The sequence below is a fragment of the Drosophila bipectinata genome, chromosome 2L (assembly GCF_030179905.1).
Source record: "Drosophila bipectinata strain 14024-0381.07 chromosome 2L, DbipHiC1v2, whole genome shotgun sequence".
Lineage (NCBI taxonomy): Eukaryota > Metazoa > Arthropoda > Insecta > Diptera > Drosophilidae > Drosophila > Drosophila bipectinata.
In genome coordinates, this window is record NC_091736.1 from 11,687,073 (window position 1) to 11,697,964 (window position 10,892).

General features: G+C 40.0%; 1 long non-coding RNA gene across 1 annotated transcript; it reads left to right on the plus strand.

Moving 5' to 3' along the window:
- Positions 1–7,788: 7,788 nt before the first annotated feature.
- Positions 7,789–8,452, plus strand: LOC138925909 (uncharacterized). The gene is made up of 3 exons (XR_011442144.1): positions 7,789–7,933; positions 7,988–8,160; positions 8,248–8,452. It is a non-coding gene; the product is annotated as an uncharacterized lncRNA (long non-coding RNA).
- Positions 8,453–10,892: the final 2,440 nt, after the last annotated feature.

The following is a 10,892-nucleotide window of genomic DNA, read 5'->3' on the forward strand; positions in this document are numbered from 1 at the left end:
CTATGTTTGTACGGACATTGATATCTGGCTGATTAATTCGAGTTTATGCACCAGAACGACCCGGAACGATGACAAATGGAGGGCAGCAACGAAACACACAGTCAATATTTGCACTCAATCCGTACATATGCTCTAATTATTATCCTTTTAGCCGTGGGCAGTGCCCTGCTTGGCATTATGTCGCCCGACTGACATGGAGACATGGAGAGGTACACACAACCCACCCACCTACCTACTACCACCTTCGGCAGTCCCGATCAAACATGGGTCGGTCTCTCGAATCAACTAATTATGGTAATTTACCGCGGAATGTCAACAAATATTTTGTAACCGGTTATTTTATCGCACGGCCGCGACTCACGTCAGTCCCCGGCCCCCGACTTGAAGAAGGATACCATGGAGTGCTGGAAGAAGTCACCCTCGTCCTGCAACTGGAGATGGAGCTGGACAGTCCTTGGCAGTCACAGCTCTTGACAAACGATGTTTACCGCGGTGGGTGTCCTTTGGCCCCTGGATGTCCTTGCCACGACACGAAGTGGTCTGATTATTTTTAACCAACCAAACAGACAACCTCAAATGGCTGTGCAAGCAAAGTAACCCGAACTGGAACTAGAACGAAGCCCCATTCGCTTGATTGTGTTTGATTTCGGCTTCATGGTGGTTTTCTTTAACATTAGAGGGTATATGAGTTCCAGACAAAAATAGGTTATAGACTAAAGTAGTAATTAAAGCTTAAAATGTAATTATAATAAATTTATAGTTCAAATTTTATGGATAATGGCTCTGTCTGACCCTTTTTCTTTGATACCATTTTTAAATACTAGGTATCTTCAAGTCTGATCTAATAAATTCTATTGCTATTATGGGCCACTGAGTGGTAACTCATTTTTAGCCAATAAATCGCTTGGCCGCCGTTTGGTTGTTGTTACCTTTTTGTCTTTAGACCTGGGTGTGGCACAGAAATAAAAAACAAACTGATTACAATGGCTGGGAGAAGTATTAATTTGATGGTAATAAGGAAATAATCGCACTCATTTATCATTATAATGTGTTTGAATTTTGCGAGGGCGAGCCAACCGTTAGACATACAGTAATTATTATTATTCAAAATATATCCTATTTCATAATATCATTTTTTTACATTTTTAAAGCCAGTTATACTTATGGATCTTCAAAAATAAATGTTATGTCAAAGGATGTGATACATTGTTCTATGTTTTCTATTTTAGAATTTGCAAATTTTGATTGATTTCTTAAGAAATTGCAATTGTAGTACCACCCACCTTGTCTAAGAATTTGCAAAATTTGATTGATACCGCACTTGCAATTTTTTTTTCTAAAATTTAAAAATAAAACCAACCCACTTTCGAACACGACACGTGCAGTGCAAATGATAAATGATAGAACTCAGATGTGCAAATTTTCTAATTTTCCAATTAGCAGATTGATGATCTGGAAAAGAATTTCAAAAAAATTAGTATAATTACGGAGGAGTTGTATTCTAAAGGGTGGTACACCTCTCCTCACTTTTAATATTGTCTTATTTTTAAAACGCTTTGCATTTAATTCCCAATTACTTATCCTTTTCACTAAAAAAACTACAATTTGTCAAAAATAAAAGCAATTGAAGAGTCAAGTGTCCAAACTGAAGAAGGGTCAGCCTTCTGAAAGTCCCCAGCCGAGGACTTGAGACCCCAATCGCAATTGTATGAATTAATGATGGGACGGGGCGGCTATTACAGTTTCGGTGGAAAAAATGCGAAAAGTACATGGAAAAACGGTTTCAATTTGAATAATATGACGAAAGGGCAGAGAACCCAAAAAAGGGTTGACAGCCAAGGTGTTTGTGGGCTCGCCGGATGGTTCTATTTCCATTTCCAGGGTGTCACTGTCACATAGTTCATTTCGCATTCACAACATGCTCCTCCGGGCGTCGCGGCTCTTTTGCCAATTTCATTTAGAGGCATCATTTCTGCTCGTGCCTTTGTCATTTTTTCTCAATTTCACTCCTTTTTGCGTTTTTTTTTTGTCCTTCAGAGCAGTTGGAAAACAAGATAAATGATTTCAAACTTGACTTTTCATTTCGTATATTAGCTGGAACGTGTCTCACATAGTTCATGACACCAATTCTCTCCCCCTTTTCCCGCCACCTGGCTAACCAAACCCTAGCCCCTGTTACAAAAAATGAGAAAAATTTAATTGTTTTCTATTAACGAGCCTCGATTTGTTCCCGGACTTTTACACATTCGGTTGATCAAAATATCATACACTGTTTTGTTTGCTCACCCCTCACCTTATTCCCCTGCTCCCTGGCCTGGTTCGGGTCGGACCTCAGGGGTTCTCCTCCCACCCACCGCTATTTGGACATATGCTGCTCTGCCCGAGACCGATGATATATAGCCCTCGGCTGTTGCCGCTGATTATGGTGGCTTTAAACGCCCCGGAGCATAAAGTGGTGGCTGGTATTGGACTCGCAGTTGACTTGGTCTCTGACTTTGGCCCTTCTCTGAATAATGTTTGTTCTTAGGATAAAATTCGTCATTAATTGGATGAACATAATTTTGGAGTAGAATAGCCCAATTTTATTCTATTAGAAACCTTACTTTTTTCATCGAAAATTATTGACAACCAAATATATAGTTTCAATTGATTTAAACCATTTGAGGTACATAGAGGCTTTATGCATTTTGATCATTTTTGAAGGGGGTCCTCCAGAAAATTTGACAAAAAATCTAAAAAATATTTTGTTCCTGGATTTTGATGCAGATTGAAAGAGAATCGATCCACAAATCGATTAAGGTATTCCGCTCAAGAATCGGATAAGTATTGCCAAAGATATGGACTTCATTGTGGGACACATAGGGGCTCCATGCATTTTGATAATTTTTGAAGGGGGTCCTCCAGAAAATTTGACAAAAAATCTAAAAATATTTTGTTCCTGGATTTTGATGGTGATTGAAAGCGAATCGATCCACAAATCGTTTAAGGTATTCCGCTCAAGAATTGGATGAATATTGGCAAAGATATGCAATTCGTACGATTGTGAAGGACATTGTTTTTGAACATGTGAAAAAAATCGATTAAAACGTTAGATTCATGAACAATAAATTTAAGAATTGCTTACTCTTTAGAATCGGACATTCAAACCTTAGAATATATAGACATTCAAATGAGAAGTTAGGAAGATTTTCTTATCCTTGTCGTAAGGAATTTTTATTGGTATAGCTCAATCAAATATAATATTTGTGTTAATTTTTAAGAAAATATAGAGTAGCGAATAAGAAGCGAAGTGTTGTCACATAAAAAGTTTCCCAGGGTGATTGCGTTGTTGGGCCTTTGAAATCGAACCTAATTAACAAAGGCTTTCCACCATCATTGTAACCAGATATCATAATCGCCTAATCGACAACGGCTAGCTGATGACAGTGTCGTAACGATGGGCTTCCCATCGGATGATTGTTTGCTTTTCCAACTGATAAACGCCCGGAGTGATCGGGTCTCACCTTAACACCTCCTTAGGGTCACACACACATTCCCTGCCCGGGGAGATATTCCCAGAGATATCATGGTGGTGGCACTCACTCCCGACACTCTCCACTTTTTTATCCATTTAATCAATTAAGTAATCAGAACAATGTTTGTGTTTGTATTTCTATTGTTTTTTTCTATATGGTTACTTCCGCAATAGTAATGGTGGTGGTTGGCTTGGCTGTCTTATTGACTTTCCTATGACATCCGCCAACGATTGTCACACTATCTTACCAATTTTTGATTCTATTTCCCAGTGTCCCAGTGTTTTTTGTGCCTCATCAGATCACGTGTTGGGTCTTGGATTACTTGAGTTTTTGCCATGGAGGCGTCGAGGAGGCCACTTAATTAAGACGAAACGCCGCTGTTTTATTATTGATATAGTAAATACTCCATAAATTTTCTAATGAAAACACTTAACGACACACGTCACAAAAAACAATGCGGGAATTCGGTTTTTATTTACCCAAATGTTGGGATGGTCCTGGCCCGTTCTTTGAATATATCAGGGAGTGAGCATATATTTTCTATTATAATTAACCAAGGTGCTATGTTGTTTGTTAGATTACGAACTTGTGAGAATTTATTATGATTGATCAGGGAATTAAGCAAGTAGCTTGCTTAACTAGAAACAAATAGAGAGAAGTAAGAATCATGTACAACTTTTGAAAGTTTCAAATTGGGAACACTTCTTGAAGTAAAGTCGAAAAATTGTTTCTGGAAAAAGTTCCTCAAATTCCTTTCCTCCTAGAATGCCAAGCGGGCCAATCTGAAATTGTTTCGAAAGAAACGAGGAGTAAGTAAAGTAATTTCAGCTGCGAGACTTTGGCTTTGAGTGAAATCCTTTCATTTAATTGTGTGTCATAAATTAAAATGGCATTCCCTAGGAGGGCAGAGAAGGCTGATTAAGCGGAAGTCCTTGGTTTTCAATTAAAAGTTTTAGAGGTGACTCTCTAGCCACAGGAGTCTGTGTATTTTCTTGGTTTATGTAAAATCCTAAACTGAATGGAAATGAATTAATTGAAGAATCATATTTTCTTTTGTTTGCCCGGCAATCCCCGAGTGCAATTTATGTTTGTGCTTACAATTGGAAATCTGTGTAGTGACAACAATCTATTGGAATCGAAGGCAAATGCAATTGTCACTCCATGTAAGAATAGTCATGCACATGGCCCCCGATGCACTCAGCCGGATGCACTGGTGTCTGCATTGCATCTGGGCATAATTCTTAATGTTTTGCTTTCAATTTGTCGAGACTACTTAGGCAGCTCTTTGTGTGTCCAAACAACAAAATTTGCATATTGGTTTACAAGACTCCAGACAGATGCACTTCAAGCACTTGAGCAGCAAATAAAACAAATGTATTCGTTTGCATTTTGCCTCCAGAAGTCTCCAAGGATGAACGACTATCTTGCATCGATTACCTATGACCTCAACTGGGCCACAACAGGGACAAATTAAATCAGCAGAAGAGGTCCTTAAGTCATTTTTGGGTCTTACAAGGACTATCTAATCGAATTGTGGATAATGGAATAAATAACTAAATATATCCAAGGCCAATTACTTATCCTTGTCCGAGACCCAACCCCCATGATTAAATTCGCACACTTAACCTTTAGACTAAGCCGATGCAAATCAATGTTAAATAAATTATGTACAACTATTTAGCAATAAATTAATCTTCATAAATCACAAATCAACATCAGGGACGACAACCTAGAAGCCGAACAGGTGAGTGGGGGTGTAGTTCCATGAACTACATTAAATTAGAAACGAGGAGGAGTCGTCAAGATTCCGTATAATGACAAAAGCAATTAATTTTGTGTGTGCCCAGGCAGCTGCCAGGGGATTGTGTTGGCAAGGTGTTGGCCCGGAGTTCTGATGTCCTGGAGTATGGGTTGATATCCCGCCAACCCTTTGCCATTTAGCCAAGCCCTCAAGCCCCCAAACCCTCCTGATTACGCTCACAAATCGCTACAACCAGCAGGGAGGGATTCAGGCTCACCTTACCCCCATTCGAAACACACAATCAAAATTCCAGAGGAGAAGGTTGTCGGCACAGAGGAGGCTCCCGTTCGAAAGCTTTGCAATTAATTATGCGAATCTGACGAATCTTCCTAAGCGAGCAACTCTTCGACTTGGCTCACATCCCATAGAACAAATGCCGTTTCCTGTCAACTGCCTGGCATCATGATTTACATGGCTGCCTTGCGAAATGTTTGTCCTGGCGAAGGCTCACCAGGGTGGGACTGGGACACGGGCCTTACGTCTGCGCCTGTGGCGGCTGATGGTGAGTGGGTATGTAGCTGGGTATGGAGATGAAGCTTGTGCTGTTTCTAAGGATGCCGGGGTAAATGCAAATTTAAAGGCGTGAATAAGCCAAAGGCAAACTCTAGAGCTCTAATTGTAGACAACCCCCGTAATTATCCGCTATGGAAAAGCCATTAATGGTATTAAGGGTATTCCGTAACCACGTTAGTAGTGTGTTCAAGGTGAAAGGTGTTAAGTTTTTGGGAGATTTATTATACTCCTTATATAAGAAGTTAAAAGATTTTAATACATTCGAATAAAAATTTCTAAAACTAAAGCTTGGCTCTTATTTCTTAAAGGATAATGGCTTAATACCTCACCCTCGCAAACAATCTCACTTAACTTTATGGCTGGATTCAGAGAATCGCATCATAAACACTTGACAATATGACAGAGGAAAAAGGATGTTCCCGAAAGGGATGCGAGGGATGGCAAAGGACCACCAGTGCCTGTTTGCTAATTTGAGGAAAAACCAAAAAGTGTTTTGGACCCACTTAATGGTTTGTTTTCGGTTGACAACTTTTCGTCTGGAGCACTTTACATTTGTTTGGCTTGCGGTCTTCTGATGATGAGCAGGAAATGGCAAAAGTGGATGAGGAGATGAGGCCTGCCATGGAGGACAATGGACACTAACAACTAATTTAAAGCAATTATATAAAAAGTTTTCCCAACTGCCGCAGGCGCATTGAAAGTTTCACGCCACAAATGCCCGTTCGTAAATTTTTAGTATAAATAGTTTTAATTAAATTTGTCGAATTATAACTGAAAATTCACATAAAAGTTGGTTTTGCCAATTAAAGTTTGGCCAACTGAAGAAGTAGTATGAGTTGTAAAGTTCTCTTCCGTTAAATCCTGGATCTCCCTAATCAAAAATAATTCCCACTGCATATGCTTCGAAATCTCATCGGTATTTAGCCGGCAAGTGCCTGGGAATCCCTTGCGATGCACTTGCTCAAAAATAATAACTAATCATAATAACGACTAGAAGATATAAAAAAGATTTTTCCCTGGAAATCATTTCATGGGAATTTCTTCGGCCTGTAACTCCATTTTTACGACACGTGCCTGCGCACGCACTTTGATTAGGGCCTCGCCAATCCACCCCATCTGGAGCTGCCTCTGGATGTGGCAAGTGTCACTGCAACGGCCACCAGTTACCACCACCCTTAAAAACCCACCAATATCGGATTGCAGGCTGTAAGGGCTTGAAACTGAAAAGGACTTGCTACAGGACTCGGTCAGCTTTGCGATTGTGGCAAGTCGTATGGGTGTCAAGTTTTTATGGCTCTGTTTGATTTCTGGTCGGCACAACGCCGCTAATGGAAGGCACTTGTTTTCAACCCGTCGAAATTAACGAGATTTCCTCATTCAGGATAAGGATCACTAGCAATATTTGTCAAAGGAATACAGGACTAGCCAGCAAGTGCAATGTCATTCAGGAAGTGTGGGAAATTATTAAAAAAACTTTTCCGGTTTGCACAATCATTTTTTGAAGGCAGATATGATAAGTGATTTTCATAGAAATAATAAAGATATAAGTTAAAGTACCATATATTGAGAAAATTAATCTATACAGCTTTATAGTTTTTTTATGGAAATAAAAACATTCTAAAAATAGCAAGATAATGGCCTATATTGTTTTTCAAACAGTAGTATCTTGATTATAATTTACCCTATACTCAGTTAGATATCTCAAAGAATTTCTGAAATTTATTTTAAATAAAAATTTGTAATATTATTCTACCAAAAAAATCATGTTCTAGGCAATTATCAACAAATGCTAAGATTAAGCCCTGCGGTCTTAATACCATTTGTAATTGTATACCTCATTGTTCGCAGATTTGTTAGTTGTAGACCAAATTGTGGCCATTTGTGCCAAAAGGATGAATCAACTGCTCACAATTCATCAAATCATCAAAGCACCAGGGCATCCACGGCTTCATATTTCAGAGTGTTTGTTTGCAACACTTTTGCCTCAATAGCTACCAAAATCAAAAACCAAGTTGGGGGATTTTGATTGAGATTCAGACTCAGATTCAGAATATTCGGGGCTCTATCTCAGACTCGAGTCTCAAGTCTCTGCAATTGGGAAAATGTGATTTATGCACTTCGCTTTATGTAAAAATGTCATCAACAATTCCAGCAACAGGGCACAAATTAACTTTAGCACAGTGGGCTGAGGAGGAGTGTTGTGGGCCTATCCAGGCCAGAAAGCCGAGACGTGTTCCGTAATTCAATATCCTGCGGAGGCAGGGCTACGTACAGATGCAGTCGGTGGTCCCTGAGTCACTGGCTCAGAGGTCACATTTGGCAGCCAACTCGGTAAGTATTCCCAGAGGATCCGAATAATTTCCTACCCTTGGCACTAAGTATTATTGTGCATTAGAGGACTAATAAACAGGTTCGCAGTTGTCCTCGCAGTCGCATCCCCATTGTCTCGTCGCCGGACGACCTGCTTCTTGCTCATTCATAGTTTGTCTGGGAGTTTATACCTTCTACGTGATTTACGGCAATAACTCATCGGGCTCATCACAAGGACATGCTCTAGCCAGGCACCCGAAGCAGTCAACAGGCACCAGGCAAATCATGAGACAAATAAATCAGGAATACTAAATTAATTCACTTTTATTTTTTCTGGCTTTTCTTAACTAAAGCTTTAAATGGGTCTACTTAATATTTTGATTAAAAAAGTTCCAGGCTTTGATAAATTATTGTAATTAATATGAATAATATTATTTAATTTATAAATGTAAAGCAAAAGAATTCTTTAGAAAGACATTAGTTTCCAAATCGAACAATACATTGTTGTGGGTTTTAAAATCAATTTGGCTAGCTTTGTATCTGTATCTGAGGGATATTTTCCAGCTAAATTCTCAGCGGCCGAACCGCCCTAATGCCGACTTATGACACCAAAATATTTAACTGCTCAATTTTCAGGCGTTGCGCCTTCGACAGAGGGTGCGTGAAGGATAACAAGGGGTTACAGTTGAATTAGTCCAGTGGGATTCCGGTTCGCTGCTCCGAGGGCCATGGAAAGGGAAGATCAGGGCGTTTTGTTTGCTTTTGTCGAGGCGAGGCACTCCGGTGGCTGGATAATCACGCCGGGGTTGGGGGAAGCGGTCTCAGCTCAGCGACAATTGAGATATTCAATTGACGACATGAGGCCCAAGCAAAGCTAATACACAGTAAAAAAAATTAGAATCAAGTAATCCTAATTTGCTAAAGAAGTTTGTAAAGATTTTTAGGCAACAATTTTAAAGAATTTATATCTTAAAAGTAGTTATGACTTCATATTGAGATAGAAACAACACCCCTTGGAAAAAATTAATTTCAGTGTAGTGTAGCAACCACCCCGCCAATCAGCCACCACCCCTCTATCTTTGCTGTCCCGCTGAGCGAGCGATTAGTTTGGGAAGCTGCCCGATGTTGCGCATCCGTGAATTACAATTGCGGTTTCCTCTACCGGCGCCAACCCGGAATCAAGAGGACATACGGTGGATGGAGGAGTTCCGATCTGCCCCTGGCAAATCACTCCAGTTGTGCGTGTTGTTGTTCTTTTGCTCGGCCTGCACTTGAAATTGTCAGCAGGTGCTGGCCGGGCGTTGTAACAACATTTGCAACAGCGACACTGCCACACTTAGTTGCGAGTTGCAACGCTGGAATGGCGAATCGGAGGCGGAATCAATTTAACTGCATTTGGCAGTCGATTGTCATGGGCCGGCCGTGTGTGTTTGGGCCATTAATAAACATTTCGTCGTCTGTTTGTGTAATAAAAATGCAATTCCCATTAAGTGTCCAACTGGGGCGGCAATGTTGCTGCCGCTGACCGACCAGCTGAGACAGTGCCGGGGAAAATGGATTGCAAGTGCCACTTCGATGGGAGGTCAGCTCAATCAGGCTGGGGGGATTTTTCTAAAAATTAAGATTTTAAGCAAGACTTTCATTCATATTTTTCTTTTCTCTTTAATGATATCATACCAAAACAAGAAAGGAAAGCTAACTTCGGGCGGAGCCGAAGTTGATATACCCTTGCAGTTAAAACCGGATATATATCGCAAACATCGGATTTAGTTGGCCGATCCTTATGATTACATTATAATAAAACCAATTAATTAAATTACAAAATCTAAAAAAAAGTCCCAAGCTTCTATCGTCAAAAAAAACAAAGTTTTTATTTTTACTAAACACCAAATACCATTTCTGATCGTTCAGTTATATGGCAGCTATAAGATATAGTCGGCCGATCCTTATGAAATTTGGTAGGTTGGATCAACTGACCAAAAATAGAATCTGTATGGAATTCCAGCATTCTATCTTCAAAAACACGAAAGTTGGGTCATTTCCGATCGTTCAGTTATATGACAGCTATAGGATATAGTCGGCCGATCCTTATGAAATTTGGCACGTCGTATTGTTTTGCCAAAAATAGCTCTCATGTTAAATTAGAACTTTCTAACTTTAAAAACACCAAAGTTATACCATTTCCGATCAATCAGTTATATGGCAGCTATAGGATATAGTCGACCGATCCCGGTCGTTCCGACTTATATACTGCGTGCAAAGGAAAGAAGGGTGTGTGCAAAGTTTCAAGTCGATAGCTTTAAAACTGAGAGACTAGTTCGCGTAGAAACGGACAGACAGACAGACAGACGGACAGACGGACAGACGGACAGACGGACAGACGGACAGACGGACATGCTCATATCAACTCAGGAGGTGATCCTGATCAAGAATATATATACTTTATAGGGTCGGAGATGTCTCCTTCACTGCGTTGCACACTTTTGGACAAAATTATAATACCCTCTGCAAGGGTATAAATATACACCCAAGTATATTCCCATCTTCAATACCATTTTTTGGAAAATATTTTCCACATATAAAGTATAATTAAGATCCATTGTCTTGGGATAAGACATGATATTTACGGCGAGACAAAGGCCAGCAGATTCGGAGATCCCTGATTCAAAGACTCACGAAAGGGGTGCGAAGCTGTTGAAAAGTCTTTAGTCATCGCCCCAAAATGATTTTCATGTTCAAGTAATGATGGCGGC